This window comes from Diadema setosum, chromosome 9 (assembly GCF_964275005.1).
Source record: "Diadema setosum chromosome 9, eeDiaSeto1, whole genome shotgun sequence".
NCBI classification, from domain to species: Eukaryota; Metazoa; Echinodermata; class Echinoidea; order Diadematoida; family Diadematidae; genus Diadema; species Diadema setosum.
Window position 1 is genome coordinate 13858104 of NC_092693.1, and position 13960 is coordinate 13872063.

A 13960-nucleotide genomic window follows, 5' to 3' on the forward strand; every position below is an offset into this window, starting at 1 on the left:
ATACCCAAGATGGCGTCTGATCAAGTAGTTGTTATTTTATGAAATAATGTACGTGACATGAACTAAACATGTGTAAAATATGGGGGTGATAGGGGCTGTTTTTCTTGAGTTATTGCAAAGAAAGTTGCAGAAACATAGAAATATCTCAATACATCGAAGATAAGCTTTAATTTCAACCAAGTATTATAACATGATGCCGACATCATATGAAAAATCAAAGAGCACGTAACGATAGCGCAAAGTCTCAGTTACAACATACTAAGATCTTAGAAAAATTCACCGAAGGGTAAGTGAGCTAGTGCTCGATAAAGACAATCATGTCAATTTTCACATCTAGAAAAATTCCCTCCCATAGAGATAACACGTCATAACGAAGAAACAGAAAGAAGTACATATGACCTTTTGACCCCACTTTGCACCGACAAGATGGCATCTGAGCAAAGAGTGGTTATTTTGTGAAATGATTCTTGTAACATGATCTTTCCGTGAGCAAAATATGGGAAAGATAGGACATGCATTCACCAAGATACATTATAAAACATTTATGACCTTTGACCCTAATTTACATACCCAAGATGGCGTCTGATCAAGTAGTTGTTATTTTATCAAATAATGTACGTGACATGAACTAAACATGTGCAAAATACGGGGGTGATAGGATATATTTTTCTTGAGTTATTGCACGGAAAGTTGCAGAAAGAAAGAAATATTTCAATACATCGAAAATAAGCTTTAATTTCAACCAAGTTTTTTGACGTGATGCAGACATCGTATGAAAAAGCAAAGGGCACACTTAAGATAGCACAAAGTCTCAGCTACAACATATCAAAATCTTAGAGAAATTCACCGAAGCATAAGTGAGCTAGTGCTCGATAAAGATAGTCATGTCAATTTTCATTTCCAGAAAAATTGCACTCCCATAGAGATAACACGTAAACTGGTCAAATTTGACAAGATTACTTTCAATCCATTTTTACGAGGTGATGCCGTCATCTAATCAAAATATTGTTATTACATTAATGAAAGAGCATTTAATAAGCTACAACATACTGAAATCTGGATGGAAATTGACAAAGGATTAGTGAGATATGCCCGAATAAACTTGAAATTTGATGACGTCATTTTGAAAATTTACTTTTTTTACTTTATTAAGAAATTGCATATCTTTTAATCATTTTGCCAGCATTGCCACCCCATGAAATGACATGTACAACTCATCAGCTTTCAAAATATGTAAAGAAAATGGGGGGTCACCGTCCATCCTGACGAGTAAAATCGGATTTAAAATTGGCGGTTTTTTGGCATAGTTGCACTGTATATCGCCATTGACGCGCGCGCGGAATTTCAAGTTTGACGGGCCCGTATGACGTCATATTGAGTCGGATTGACTTGAAACTTGGCATAAATATTTCTTGACATTTCAGACATCCGATCATAGTGAAAAAACTTGAAATTTCAATTGCAAATGAGCTGTGCGTGCGTATATGCGGCGCGCGTACGCGTCCGTCCGATTTTTTCAATTTTTCAAAAAATGCTCCAAATGGTCTGAAACGTGTGCAAAAAAAATTTGAGCTCGATTGGAGCATACAAATATTTCAACGCGCGCGTACGCGCACGTTTTAAGAGAATATATGAATTTTGAGAAATGAGTAAAATGCGCAAAACTTGAAATATATGTGACGTAAATTTCATTGAAAAATTCTATTCCATTAATGAGATATGATTGAGAATGTGTTTTCATATAATGACGTCATAGTGACGTCACGGTCGATTGATCACAATGATACATTAGATTTGTCGTCTTTGGGACATGATGCATACATGGTATAATTTTGAAATTGATAGGCAGCGGACTTTCTGAGCTAACCTCTGCACAACTTTTGGGGAGAAATAAAGAAATAAAGAAGAAAGAATCCGTACAGATACAGAAGGTGATCCGAGAGGATACTCGGATCACCTAATTATTAACGTGTCGGTGGCACAAAGACAAACGGTTAATGTTTATACCATCCTGCTCATTTTTCCTTTCCGGATATTCCCTCCAGGGACAAGCTCACCTCTCTTACCCCTTGTGCCCTTTGGAAGGATCCTCTTGTCCTCTCGCTACCTCCTCGGTCTCGGTGTGACCCCTTCGACCAACAGTTGAATAGAACAAAACACAGCAGAACAGAACAGAACAAAACAGAATAAATCTCGCCTGCTAAGGGGCAAACATTCTGAGCCATCTGAATGTGACGCTGTGATTGAAGTGCGTGTTTTCTTTTCGGGGTGGCAGCAGTCAAGACATCTTGGCAAGGGAATAAGGACAGGACTCGGAGCGCCGAGTTACAGAAGAAATGGGGTCGAGGAGGGGGCGGGGGGGGGGGCAAAATGTGCGCCCCGAGAAGAACAAACTGATACCCCTGTGAAAAGTGAGAAAAAAAAAATGGGAGCAAAGTGGTCAACTCTTGGCTGAGGTCACCGACTTGGAGGAACATAGGTGTCAAGCTCGAGACCAATGACCTTAAGGTTGTAAACTTTTGTAAACTTTTACTAACGCTTATATGTATGACAGCAAGTATATGAATATGAAAACAAGATGAAACAAGAAGAAAAATAGACAGAATGAAAAATAGAAATGGTAATGAATGGCAATTCCGTGTGATCATTTATATACGTATTCAAAGGTACGTATGCTTGTGTTTGTATGTGTCAGCCATCATACATGCAGTACATTTTTAGAAATATCAGAACTAATCTGAATTTTAGCTTTAAACTTTGGGTAAAAAATGAACGATGTTTCAATTTCTGACGCTCTCTCTCTCCCTCGTTTTTTTTTTTTTTTTCAATTGACAATAGAGAGGCATGATAGACCTGAAGAAAAACATATGCGGTCTTTTTTCTTCCTTTCAAACTGAGAAGAAAAAGGCTGGACAGAACAAATACGACAGATTTGCTCAGGCACGATTAGTGTATTATTGCAGTGGCTTATTCAATTCATATTCTATGCCATTTGGAACCGTAATTGAGACATTCATCAATGTCAAATATTGGAGGGATTTTTTTGGAAGATAAAGACTTTTTTTGTTGTCTGAGGATTATCAAAAAAAGTCTCTTTTTTTGTGCCGGGTGTTACAAAGATGGCACAAATGAATGGACTATTTAACGGTAGACGGCTTTTTGATAGACCCAAAATGTAGGGTGAACGATTCGCACTCGTTTACAAGTTCATTATCATGCTTTTATCAGTTTTGATGCGTGTGTGTATAAGTCTGTGTGTGTTTGCTGTTAAACAACGCGACACTTTTTTTACGGGTGTGTGAGAGACAGCTGAAAAGAACGACGTCATAAAGAGGTTGGGAACGACCTCAGTTGAACTTGTCTGACCTCCCACCTCTCGTTGAGTTTATAATCTTCTCTTCCCATCTCTCTCTCTCTCTCTCTTTCTCTCGCTCGCTAGGTATCTATGTACTTCTCTGTTTGTCTTACTCTATGTTTCTTTTTATATTCTCTCTCTCTCTCTCTCTCTCTCTCTCTATATATATATATATATATATATATATATATATATATATATCTGGGTTTTTTTTTTCTTTCAATATGTCTGCATTAACTGCATGGTCAAATTTGTGTCTCAGACTCAACCTACTTTATTCCATACTGCACACTGAGCATATTTTACATCAATGGCAAATATGGCGCATGTTCAATTCTGGAATATTTTCTTTTGCTTCAATGTATGTAACAAAACAAAAGCAGCCACACGAACATAATAATATTCGTAACACTCTTAAGTGTTCTTATACTATCTCATTCCATTTTAACTCCTCAACATAAGCTATGAATCATTTCATTTTACTGTATATCACACAATATCAATATCAATATTATGCACTACGATGTTTTGCCAAATTGTTTGCTAAATTATTGAGATCAAATTTAGTTCAATTCTTCCTGCAGTCTGACAAAATTGTCATGTCCGGGGAAATATATACGGAGCAAAAGAAACGCTTTTGAACTTTGAATTCCTCAAAAGGATTTTTCTTTTTGTTATATGAAATAGATATCTTTGAAATATGAAATATCATTATGAAAAGAGAAAATTCAATATTTGATTAAATTCAAATTAATTTCATTATCTTTTCGACAAGAGCACATACTTTTCACTTTCTTTGGTAACAGAGAATAAGGTATGAAGCAAAACACTGTAAAATGAAAAGAGCAAACAATAATTATGGAACCTTATTCAAATTCAAATGAGATTTTATTTCCAATAGTACATTCGAGTTGATACAAGTTCAAAGAGTAATTATCGTACTTATAGTAATTTTACATTGTCATAAAAACTAAAATGACCGAAATGACGTGAACAATACGCAAAGTGCAAAAAATGAAGGGACCTAATAAAAGACAAAGCTTGTAGAATGTGGGCCCTCTGGTAAAGAACATCAACAGAAAAACAAGTTGAAGCACAGAAAAGAAATTCTTAACAAGTAGGATTCCCCACACCCCAACCCCCTTATTTTAGTTTTTCCTTTCCACCTGTTGCATGCTTCTACTTCTTTTCTCTTTAAATCAGTATCAACTGCAAATACATTTTCAGCAATCAGAAAGTAAAAGAAAAAAAAAACAGAGACACGAGTTTTCAAGTTTCGTCCCCCACTGAAACACATTGTCGGCTAAATTCAGACAGGATCTAACAAATGGTTGGAATTAACACATAAAGATGTCTAAACTCTATTTTCCTTTTATCAATTTAGTATTGCCATGATATACTAGTATTTTCTTAACTTATTGCCTTAGAGATAATGTAATTTTGTATTTTAAGTTTGTATTGCATACACAGTTAGCAATGAGTTGCTCGAAAGAAAGAGGGAAAAGTAGTACTAGAAAACACACTTATGATAGGCATTCACCGTAACTTTCACCTCGAAATTCATCTGTAAATTTCGGCCATTTGGAAGCCTCCAACATTAACCCCTCACTGCATCTCTCACCTTCTGTCTATCTCCTTCCTCCCCTTACTCTTCCGCTCTTCTCCACCCCCCCCCCCCTCTCTCTCTCTCTCCATCTCTCTCATTCTTTTTCTAATTCCTGCGCCAAGGAGCATACTCTCACTTTCAGCGTGGCGGCTGTCGCCTGAATTCTATTTTCGCTGGAATCATTTTTTTTTCCCATTTTCATTTTTAGCGCATATTTTCGCTGCCTTTTCTTCGGCTGTCAGGTCCCAACGGCAAGAGAAACCAAACAAACTTCGGATTTACTGTCTCCTACGCCTTGCAGATGCCACGGGGAGGGAAACCGGGGGTCACTTTAGAAACCCCTACATTGGTGGAGGAGGGGAGGGGTTAGAAGAAAAAGAGTAACAGTCACACAATTTGCTTGCAGTTGTTGTTGTTTTTTAAAGTTTGTTGTGATTTTGATGTATGGATTTTGAAAATGAATTGTATCAGTGTGTTTTGTTTTGTTGGGTTTTTTTTTTTTTTGTCTGTGGTATTTTGTTCAGAGACGAAAGAAATAAGATCTTGTTCCGATTGGCATCATTCTACGTGCAAATGTACTGAGTATAAATTATTAGCGAATTGATGCGCCATCAAAAACAACAAACGTTTAAAAACAGCACACGATCGAGATGGAATGATTATGTATAAGGTACAAAATCATACACATACACACACACACACATACACACACACACATCTATTATTGTAGGGCCTATACATATATTATTATATCTACATATTATAATATCTTAATGGTTGAAATTTGTGATTTTTTTAAAGTGACGATCTATTTGAAATGGCTGCAGTTCAAGTTCTGAATGTACCTACGACTTTCTATTAAACAATGATCAACCATAACTACCATTGAAATTTCTCCGTGTCTTCTGTTTTCACCTTAGCGTGGCAGTAACTATCTGCTGATCATCGGTAGAGTTTGGAACTCCAGGGGGGCGTTTCATCAACGAGTTCGTCAGAGGTTTTCACCGACAAATTTGCTATCAGCCAATCAGATGCAAGAATTTCAGTAGCTTTTAACAGTTGTCAGTGTAAATCACTGACAAAAAGTTTCATGAAACGGTCCCCTGGGCCCTGTTGCATAAATAACCTGAGAAAAACTCGGGTTAGAGGCGGGTGCCTACCTGAGTTTCATGGTTAGTCAATTTCTCTGGTTAAAAGAAAACTGTACTGACATTTTCTAATTGTCTGATAATTCTAATCTACATTTTTTGATGTCTACTACTGGAAAGAGAGGATTGTAAAACCCAGGATAAGCCTGTAATGATTTTTTGAAAAAAATGAAAACGAGCAAGCCATGGTACGATCCACACAATTTGGCCTACGTCACAGGTGCTCTTGGCGCACAACTCCGACATTAGCAAGACGAACTACATAATGCCAATTTACTGATGAAATCTCACACGAAGTACTGCAAAAGCTGTTATTTAGTATAATTGCAATATGGACCTATAATAAACATGTTAAACAATATCTATTAATCTTTAAAAGCAATATCTTCAACAGTTTTTTATTTAGATAAAACTTGTGGGGAAATTCCAGATATGCAAAATGAAATTGCCATCGTTATCCGAACGTGCTGCCCATAGAAGACTGTGTGTAAGTAACGTTACGCATTGATGATCACGATCGAGCGATGGTTCGCCAGTTCAAACTATCTAACGTAGATGAGGGCCGAGTGAATCTAAATCCAAATGTAGATAGACTCTCTTCAACGGCACGCACGATTTTCGCTTAGTAAGTTGAAAACGGTACCCAGTACACAGAGACTCTGAAATACTAGAACTAGGACTAGGACTACTGAGCAGTCAAGGAGTAGGTTCTACGTGGCAGTCCAAGTTTTGATGAGTAGGCCCTACACTCACTCACCGTCGACATTGCAGCTGTAGACCCTATAATGTGCACAGCGCTAATAAGGCACAGCGTAATGTTACATACCCCTGCTGCCAGAACTTGAAGAAAGTCCAGACGAAAGTCCAGACTCCAGATCTAGATCTGGACCCTTGTCCTGCAGGCACTGTTGTTCCTGTGATGGATTTTTCAGGTAAGGTATCTGCTTTATGGATTTCCGATGTTTTGTAGTCGAGATAAATTTCATAGTGGTGTTATTAACACCAAGGACTAATGTTAGATCTAACAGTTTGTTTCAGTAGGCCGGCTACTAGGACCCATATCTCGGAAGAGTGGCCTGACCACGTAGATTCTAACACAGTGTCACCGCTTCGCGATCCCAGCGCTGGTGTAGGTATAGTGCTAGCGTACTTCCGTATCCATGTAGATATCTCAAAATTCACCTTGCCAAATGGCACCAAACTCACAGGAAATACTTTATGATTCATATACAACAGCTCACGTGAATTGGAAACAAATCACATGTCGGGAAGCGTAAGTGTAGATGTCGACTTTCCTGTCGGCGTCGCTAAAAATAATCTGCTCTACAACTAACACGAGTGATTGCGGCCAGGCCCTACCTACCTGCTGCGCACGCACAGACTGAAGTTAGCCATTTAATATCATGAGACAAATCTTTCAAGTAATCGGGGGCAATAAATAAATTTACAAATTATTTGTGATAAGATGAATGAAAAATGTAGTTCCTATATCACACAAGTCGCAAAAATCATTACACTTTTGAGTTTAGTTCTCGCGTAAATTGCCCGTTCGCACAGTACTAGTCGGCTAACTTCAGTTCTAGAATGTGCATCTTGCGTTCGCCAAGATCTCTCGCGAAGAGGGAGTTTTTTTTTTTTTTTTTTTGAGTGACGACTTGAAAGTCGACGTCAATATTGATACTTCTCGATTACTAATTTCGTTCAAATATAAGAGAATACTTTGAAATATGCTATGAAGTATATCCTGTAATTTTGGTGCGATTTGGTTTAGTGAAATTTGAGATATCTACATGGATAGAACAGTACACAAGCGCCGCCTGCTATATAGCTAAATTAGGCCTAAGCGTCGTCTGCTACTCGATACGAATTAACGCACTCGTATGCGAGCACTTGTAATCAGTAATAGTGAGAGCACCTGTGACATCATAACATCCGGGCTCGTCAGCTCATTAGCATAATTCTCACCTAAAAAGTTCCATTTTTAACATTAAATTACGGACTTAATCGTTATGAAATTTTGATTCTGTTTGCACCGCTGGGTCTTTTAGAATTAAAAGAACAACATATAAAAAAATTAAAAACCGGTAAAATGCCCTTTAAGAAAAAACAACAACTAAGGTTACGGTATATCGGCTTTCTTTTATTCAAATAAACTTGGACGAGGATAAAATGCGGAAGTGCTAGTAATTTTCTCAGTTTATCAATTGGTTTTACGCTCCGCGCGCAGCTAGCGATCACCGCTACGCGCTGTCTAAATGTACAATGTACATGACAGTATCGCGCTGCATCACAAGATTTAAAGACCTAATAAAATGGTTTAGGCATTTTTTTCTCAATGATGTAATAATATTAAATGTTAAATTCTAAGTAATTCTATGGTTGTGCGGGGTTTTTTACTGTTCTGAATTTTGTTCTATATTTGTTAACATAATGGATGCAATTTCCTCGGTTTTGGAAAACTTGCTATACTTTCACCGCATGCGGCGCACTATCACTTCTAAATTGTGATGACGTCTAAGAACGGAGTCGTTCACGACCAGTCTAGCCGTAGCCAGCGAGCTGGCAAGGCTATGCCATAGCGCAGTGCAGCGACAGCCGGCGCGCGGCCGGCGGCTGCACTGGCTAGCGCTGGGGCGGGGGAGCGAGCTAGCGAGCGCATAGCAGGTGCTGCGCTGCACTATTGTCATTGGCTAAGCCTTTAGACAAAAGAATAAAAAATATTTAATGAACTGTATCGGATTTAATACTGCCAATAATACAGATTACAACTGTGGTACGCTTGGATATCCATTATTTTCGGCAAACTCGTGAAATAGGCCCCACCACTGCGTGTCTGTACTAATAGTAATACAGTGCACTCCCGGTATAACGAACACGGTTATAACGAAATTCCGGTTACAACGAAATAAAATTTAGGGCCGCAACATTATCAATTCTATGTATTTTTATTGTTTATTCATTCGGATATAACGAAATTTCGTTATAACGAAAGAAAACTGCCGGTCCCGAGGACTTCGTTATAACGGGAGTCCACTGTACTACGGCGACTCGCCTGTTTCAGCCCCACCGTGTGGCGTTCATCTCGGTAGGTAAGCATGGCGGTGGGGCTGCCTTCCACAGTGAATACTCGTGAATGCGGCGAAAATGACTTCATACAATATGGCCCTCGGCTCGACTAATTTAACGGCCAATTTAACCATAAATACAACCCTACCTAACCCTAAACCCTAGGAGGACCTACCCTTGCTTGCTATAAACGCACGGGTACGGTGCACGCGTGACTGCGGTGGGGCCCATTTCACGATAGCCCCACCACCACTGCGTGTCTGTACTAATACTATGGCGACTCGCCTGCTTTATAGGCCTACACCTACTCGTGAATCCAGCCCCGCCGTGGCATTCATCGGTCACGGCGTTTGGGCTTCCTTCCACAGTATGATTTTTAGCATAAAACGAAAACTACTCGACCAAAATTGACGATCATTCTTGGTATCGTTTTTCTTAGAAAATGACGCATCTAAATTACTGATCATATTGCAGAAACTGACTATATGGGAAACTGGTTAACGTGTTAGGCTTTTTTTTTCTTTCTTTTTTTTTTTTTTTGAGCCACAACCCACCCTGTAACAACATATCCCCCTAACCGTTAATCGTTAGAGTGTAGCCTCTGTACTACTACCAAAGATTCTGCTATTACTACTTACTAGTCTACTAGACCTAGTGCCGTAGTGGTAATACATGTAGTACACTACTAGTAGTAGTACTAGTAGACTACTACTACTAGTAGACTATTATAACTACTAGTAGACTGCTACTAGATCTACTACTAGACTACTAGGCCTACTGGTAGTTTAACTTGAAGCGCCGGCCGACGGGCCAGGCCACGGCCGGGACGCTCCCGCTTGCTTGCTGCGGCCGGAGTAGCCGCTCACTTTGTGAGCGAGCTGGGCCTGTTCTTCTTATCTACTTACTAGACAGTTACAACTTACGATGTCAGTCATGTAGAATACAGTGTATCCTTTCTAACGTTAAACTATATGGGGGCATACCAGACATACCACTCTGTATTTCCCAGGCGATCGTTTCCGTGAGGTCTATTCTCGGGCTTGGTGCCATGTTCATGCGCTCTTGCACTGGCAGCGGGGGAGATGCAGCTGGTTCATATCGGTAAGGTGCAGCCCCACGATAACGTTCTGGTTCATCGGCTGCCTCTCCCTCCCCATCTTCCCCTTCAACTTCATGTGCCTCCTCTTCCTCTCCGCTATCGTCAGAGCTGCAGTCTTCATCATCATCATCAATGTCGAAGTTTACCCACGTAGGGGAAGACATTATGCTCGAGGTACCAGGTATCTGTGCAAGCTAACTTAGGCCTAGTGATAATGTACGTGGTAATGCGTACATGTCGACAGTCAGTGTGTCGACCGGGAGCGCACATCCCGCGGGGCCCGGGCCTGGCCGGGCTAGCTATCGTGTACGCGCGTGTACCAAGCTAGTAATCTGAGTGCTTGTGCTGAGCGGCGTCTGCTAACTGAGCACAACTCCGTGCTTATACGTCATCAATCGGTTCAGGGGTGTTGGTCACGTGACTATCTTTTTCGCAAAAGCTGCAACGGGGTCCTCCAAAAATGTGATATTTGGGGGAGTTTCTAGAAGCGATGAAAACCGGAACGACACTGACAACATATTTACATTGATAATCATGACATATATTTTACATTTCTTTTGCATATTAAAAAATTTTGCAAGCATTTTATTAGGTCTTTAATGCTGTCGCTGCCACACAAACATGTAACAGTACGAGTAGCGGTATGTCCGCTAGCGAGCCTGCTACAAGCTTCCCGATAGCCAATCTGTTTTCGGAAATAAGGTATGAGTTATAGGGATTTATCTGTGATTCTGGTGCAATACGACATTATCGAAGCTGAGCTATCGACATTGATACGAAAGTGCAAACACCCTACACATGATCTACAGGCACAGTAAGTACCTGTATGTAGATCTATCTCAACTGTTACGGCTACATCTAACCCCGGGCGCTCCTTCACACAGATATTGTAACGTTAGCTTCGTTCGGGATGGTCGCAGTTTGTACCCAACGGTCTAATCTAGTCTATGTTACAGCTACTTGCAGTAGGCCTAGGTCTACCTCTAATAACGTTAATACTATTGAATCTACCTCTTTGGTGCTACCTTCATTCACGTATCTAGGGCTCTAAAGTCAGGCCTTCTAGAATTTAGAACTAGATTGTTCTAGAGTCTAACGTTAGATCTATTAGTTCTAGTATTTAGTATACGTCTAAAACTAAGTGTCTAATGAGTAGATTCTAACTAGTCTAACGTTAGGAAGTAAGAACCTAGCTGGATCTAACGTTAGATCGATTAGTAGGCCTACATTGATAAAGGTGATACTATAGATTCTAGTTCTAGATAGAACTAATTTATAATTAGAGAACTAGATCTAACTGTTAGGCCTAGATCTAGTAGAGTCTACTAGCAGTTGTACTGCGTTTCCGACTCAGATCCTGCACCGAAATCTTCCCAGCTAAATTGTTTCCAGAGTGGCAGCCTTGGTAGCTCCGAGTCTAAGTGGGGCTAACCAGAGAAATTTAGATTTAACCTTTGGTCAGACAGCTAAGGTTAAATAACCTGAGTTTCTTGAACATTAACCTGAGAAAAAAACTAGGGGCCTATGGTTAAGCTTTATGCAATAGAAAAAGTCTGGTTAAAAATTCCTAACCAGAGTTTCTTGATTTAACCATGAAAAAAAAAAAAAAAAAAAAAAAAAACTCTGGTTAAGGCTTTATGCAACAGGGCCCTGGTGTTTACTCAGAAGGAATGACAACGTCGCATTATTTACTTGCTTTTAACCTAGACCGGACTCTTCAGTGAAAGCATTATTCTACCAGACGGCCTTGTCTTCATCATTATCCCACCAGTGCCCACAGTCCCCATCTATTCTCCATGGTCAAGAGGAACGCAGCTCAATGAGTGAATCGTCATTGTCCAAGGATGTAAGCCCCGTGCGGAGATTCGAACCCATGGCCCCCTTTTTCGTGAGCAAAGGGCCTTAACCTCAAAATTTACGTAAAATATTATTTCAAACAGGCACTACAGAAATTGCTATAATCTTTCTGAGAGTGAAGGCGAGTGTGTATGTGTATGTGTATGTGTGTGAGAGAGGGGGGAGATCTGAGGGACAGACAGACAGACAGACAGAGAGGCGGGGGGGGGGGTATGCAGAGAAAGCAATTTCAAAGCACCGTGATAATGATGATTTGACCACACTTTTATACTAGTCCTTAGACAAACCCAGCATGGGTATAAGATCGACAGGCCAACAAGAGAAAAATGTAGCGAGACATACCACGCCCTTCTCTCGACCAAGAGAAAACGGGGCAAGTTTGCCCCCCAGCACTCCACAAGCAGAGACCACGGTGTACAACTCCTCGTTGTTTGAGACAACAATATTTCTTGTCAAGAATGCCAGGGAGCTCCCCGGGGCGATGCTGCCATATGATTGGTGTTGAGTTAAAGTCTATCATATTTTCAACATACCACTTTTCGGTGATGACGATGGGGATCTGAAAGTTACATAGAAAGAGGGGGGTGGGGTGTAAGGATAGAAAGAGAGAGGGGGTGGGGAGATGGAGGGAGAAAAAGAGAGAGGAAGAAAGTGGGTGAGAGTGGTCAAAATCAGTGTTAGATGGTAATATTACCGGGCAATGTATGGTTTCGAGATCGGTGCCAACGACCTGCAGATACGGCGGTCATGACCCATCTGGTGTATACAGTTTTGAGTATTCCCCTTTAATACGTCTGTAATGCTAAGCGAAGGCATTCGAAGTTTTCTCAATATACTTGAAGTTAAAGTTCCAATGTAAGTTCGCATTGCTCGATCTTCCAACCCCATGTATTGTCATAGATTTGTCGGTTTTAAAACACTGTAACTTATGTCGACCATAATTTGGGGGCTTTATTTCGCCAAGTCCTAATGTAATGTTAGTGCCTTTGCGTTCTATATTACATGTATTATTCTTCTATAATTGAAGATTTTTTTCCCGAGCTACTTTTGCCGGCGTGTAATAATCTTTCCATAGCTAAGTAAGTATACATGTATTTGTATTAATTTATTTTCTTACAATTGCAACATGTGCATTGCTTTCTCGCTATTTAATCATCCGTACTTATATTTGGTATTATACTTGACACTGGTGTATACTTCCTTCAAATTATTTAACAATATGAACTGACAAAGTTAATGTATATTTTGTATTAAGCATTAATTTTCACTTGTTTGATGGAAATAAAGTATAATTAAATTGAATTACATTTGATTTGATTTAATTTAATAAGTGATAATGACGATGAAGCCTGCAGGTTTCCTTGTGGTCTCAAGTCATTCCACATTTCACTTTTTTGTATGAGTTTTCAAATGTCTTTTACGCTATGTGGTCTCTTGTACCTTTATTCTCTTTTAGAAATACCCTTGGGACTGAAAAAAAGAGAATATAAATACTTATATAATTCTTAGTTCATCCACCCAGTGGTATGTACGTGCTAAACAGGCATTTTGTCCCACTTAAATGGGAAGAAGCTTTGAATATCCCACATAATTCAACAAGTGTCATAACAGTATTTTGAAATTATATTTGATACTTCTAGAATGCTCTGATATTTAATGCCTCAATTTGAAAGCTCGATGCTTCAAGTTCAAGTTCAAGTTTGTAAAACATTTCTTTTCCATCTTTTTCATGTTGTATGTCACATACATAAGATTGTACAAGGAAGGCAGAAGCTCAAAAAATGCTTAACATTTTCCAGTGAGGAATGCGATGTAAATTTAGCATGAAA